The sequence below is a fragment of the Elephantulus edwardii genome, unplaced genomic scaffold (assembly GCF_000299155.1).
Source record: "Elephantulus edwardii isolate Elephantulus edwardi_28Jun2011 unplaced genomic scaffold, EleEdw1.0 scaffold00010, whole genome shotgun sequence".
Lineage (NCBI taxonomy): Eukaryota > Metazoa > Chordata > Mammalia > Macroscelidea > Macroscelididae > Elephantulus > Elephantulus edwardii.
Window position 1 is genome coordinate 31585022 of NW_006399760.1, and position 4461 is coordinate 31589482.

The window sequence follows — 4461 nt, forward strand, 5'->3', positions numbered from 1 at the left end:
ACATGCCCAAAGTATATGAGACAGAGCTTCACCATCTTTGCTTCCAAGGATCACCCTGGCTGTACTTTCTCCAAGACATACTTGTTTGTTCCTTTGTCAGCCCATTCAGTACTCTTCTCCAACATCAAAACTCAAAAGCCCTGGTGGCCTAGTCTGAAGGGAGTTGGCCACTTACTAAAAGGTCACCAAAAAGCAGCTTGAAGGGACAAAGATGGGCAATCTACTCCCTGAGGCTCACAGGTTCAGAAAACCAATGGAGGGTTAACTATGAGTCAGGTCTGATGTGACAACAATGAGATTGAATTTGAAATTTCTAAAGAGCTCTGATGATGTAGTGCATGATGTTTGGAGTGTTGGTAATTTAGAGGTTAGCAGTTCAAATTGACCAACTGCTCTACGGGAGAAAGATGGACCATCTCATCCCGTAAAGATTTAAAGCTTTGGAAATCCAGTGGAGTTTCACTGAGTTGGAATTGGCTCATAGGTTATTGTTATATCTATTATAAAAATTTTAAGATAAGACTCTAAAGCAGGGGCTTTGATAATGATGGAGGTTAGGTGAGAGAGGATGGGGACAGGGGAGCAAGGCTGGCTTGTGTAGAGCTCCCGTGTAGAGCTCGGTGACCACACCTGGAGAAAGAGACAGCATGGAACATGCCACAACACACTGAGGGCATCTTTGTATCTTTGCAAGGTTTTCATCTTTGAAGGCAGAAGCTGGACTCTTCATTTGATGTTTCCTGAAAAAACTACTTTTAGTTTGGTTCTCAATAAATTATTAGTACAAGAAAGAAAAGAATATAAGCAAGTGGGAACACTTAAAACTGATTTGATAGAAGAATGTTGGGAAGAGCATGACCAAGTCCAGAAGGGAAGGCCTGGGACCCAGAGGTGGGAAGTGAACACCTCTGAGAGCAAAGAATACATGGCCCACAATCTCTCAGTCTTCACAATTTTGGGACAATTGTATCAATCGTATTTACTGTCTACTTGTCTGCAAAATCAACTTCTTTATTAACATAAAAATCACATTTTCACAATACTCAGTCTGTTAGACCATCAATCACTATTTTCCAAATGAAAAGAAAAAAGAAAGAAGAGCAACCCAAAGTCGTTGTCATTTAGGCAGAACCAACTCCTGGCTGACCCTTTAACCAGTTTTCAGGTTATAAATCACACAGGAAGAGACTGGTTCTCTTCCTCAGGGTGGGGGGGAAACTACCAGAGAGGGGATTAGCAGTGAAACTCCCTGTGGACTATGCTACCAGAGCTCATCAGGAGACGCTAGATTATTTAAATAAGGATCTGTTTACCTTTTGGAAAGGAAGAAACAAAAGGGCTTACAGAAACAAAAAGAGCACAACAACTTTCATCTACCTCTCTTCTCTGCCCTTCTTGTCCGATTCTTGATTGACAGAGAGGATAGGCAAAGCCATCACAAGCTGGCATATCACACTGTCAGAGGAGACAGTGAGACCAGGGTGAGGCCTTTTGGAACAATCAGTGCGCCTGGGAACCTGGCCCATTGGTGTTGAAAGGCTATTTTTCCTCAAGATAAATGCTTTTGCCCAACACTGTTGCAACTTTCATCCAATACACACTGTCCTATGGTGTGAACTCCTCCCCACTCTGCCAATGCTGCAAATGTCCCCTCTGGAGCCAGTGCTTGTTTACCAGACATGGAGGCAGGGGGCAAATGATCCCAAGTGCTGAGGACATAATCCCTAAGCTTGGTTCCTTAGCTCATTGGCCTCACAAACCTTACATACGCCACAGCATTAGTTACTTCCACTGCCCAATTCACCCAGTCTCTCTCTTTGTAGGAGAAGATAGAGTTTAGAAAGAATTTTTCTAACCCAGAAGTTTTCTCTCTAACCTGTGGGAGGTGAGATTGGGAGTTTCCTGGTATGAATGACTTAAAGAATGAAAAGTATCCTAAGACTCTTCCTCAGTAACCCATGTGAGTCCTAAACCAGTGCTTCTCAAACTTTTGCACCTATGTCCTCCTCGCTTAGAGTTTCCAGTCCTGTTGATCTGGAACGTAGCCTGCTAACTTGCATTTCTAATGATTTCCCAATCAATAATGGTCTTTTGGTCCCAGGAATATATTTTGCCCTAAACACAAGCCCTGAAGTATCAACTAAAAGTCTAAAAAATAAACAAACAAATTCACTTAGCAGCAGAGAGGGGGAAAAAAAAACATTAAAAAAAAATTTAAGAATTTAAAACCATACTTTCTGGAGGCAAAGATGAATTATAATTGTATGGAGAGAGTGTCAGAATGGTCAGAGGGGAATTCCAGGCCATATGGAACCCATTTTATACTTATTATCTGATTTTTCTAAGATGACACAGCAAGAACTGGATTTTCCCTCCTGTCAGAAGTGAAGGTGGTGGGGGTAGGGCAAAAGATAGAGGAATGGAACAAATAGTTTCCAAGACACTGGACATCCAGAAATACAGGACAGTTGACACCTGAAAGGTGGAAAGAAATAGTTTGAGCTAAACTAGATCTTAAAAACAAGAATCACCAAGACTAAATTGTTCCCAATACTGTATCAAAGAGCAAAGGTTAGCAACAGAAATGTATTTTCTTTGGATTATGCAATAAACAAGATAAGTTTGAATTTCTTTTATAATCTTTGGCCTACTCACAAGAAGCTGCGCTTCAATCTAGAAGGTATGTGGTTCAAGGACACCAGCTGTTCCTTGGGAGAAGGATGGATAATCTCCTCCTGTGCAATTAACTGCCTCTGAAAACCTGCTGAAGGGTCAGAACCAACCCAGGTTCTGACTCTATGGTACACAACGAAACAACAGGAGATAATTTAACATTTATCACCATGCTTCTAAGTATGGTGGGCATCTATTTCTCTCTCAATCTTACAACAGTCATCTACAGAATTAAAGGCTCTTTTCAAATTTACCCTCTCTAATGGAGATAGAGGATGTCTTCAAACTTACTCTTTCCAATGAAAATAATGTTCCCAGTAAGTGAGATAAGCACAAGGACACCTATCAACCAGTAAAGCTCTAGTGGCCAAGTGGTAAGAAGCTGCACTGCAATCTCAAAGCCATGTGGTTCAAATGTACCAGCTGCACTGCAGGAGGATGGGCGATCTCCTCTCATGTGATTAATTGCCTCTGGAGGGTCGGCTTTGGTTTGTTTCTGACTTGAGGTACTCAATAACAACCAACCGTGAATAATTTTAGAAAGAATTAGTAAATGAGTAAGAATAAGTTCATGCTTACCTACCTGACTGGTTACTCTGCACTGTGTATATTATACACAAAAATTTACTTCTGGTTTCACACTTAGCTTTTTCCTTCCTCTTATGTTCTAACAAAAAGATGCTTATGATAGAGAACACATAATTGTCACATTGTGTACCCATTCCAAAAAAGAGTGCAGGGAAATTATTGAACAATGTAATTAATATCATATGTAAGTAAAATCTTGAAGATTATTTAAAAATGGTTAACAGTAAGTTCATCAATGGAGAATTGCCAGATATTCAAGCTGAGTTTAAAAGAAGTTGTGAAAAAAAAAATAAAAGAAGTCGTGGTACCAGAGATAGTACTGCTGACATCAGCTAGATCTCGGTTGAAAGCAGACAATAACAGAAAGATGTTTAATTGTGTTTTATTGGCTGTGCAAAGGAATTTGACTGTATGGATCATAACAAATTATGGATAACATTGAGAAGAAAGGAAATCCCAGAACAACTAATTGTTTTCAGGAGAAGCTCATACATAGACCAAGTGTCCATACAGAGCACGAGAACGATGCTTGGTGCAAAGTCAGAAAGGTGTGCATCAATCTGAGCAAATTATTCCAATAGCTGGATTCTATGAAGAATGTGGCATCAGGATCAGAGGAAGACTTATCAAGACCATGATATGGTTAAGATGTGTCAAGCAGATTGACACAATCTTTCTTACAGACTTGAAACACTTATTGTGGAAGATCAAAGGCTAGTAGTCTTCAATGTTGAGTCTTACAACTCAACATCAAGAAAACAAAAATCTTCACCACTGGACCAATAAGCAACATAGTGGATAGAGAACAAAATTGAAGTTGTCAACTATTTCATTTCACTTGGATCCACAATCAGTACCCATGGTAACATCAAGAGAAAGGTGCTGCATCAAGAAAATCTGCCCTCAAGGACCAACCCAAAGTGCTCAAGAGTAAGGATAACAGTTTTAAGACTAAGATATACTTGATACAAGCCATTGTATTTCTAATTGCTTATTATGTATCTGAAAGTTGGACAATGAATAAGGATAGTTGAGGAAGAAGCAATGCCTTTGAATTGCAGTGATGGTGAAGAGTATTGAATATACCATGGACTGCCAAAAGATCAATGGCTTCATGTGATTTATGAAGCAATTCTTAATTACAGACACACACACACCCCCACACGTGGGGGGGATGCTGTGTAATGTGTAATATATATA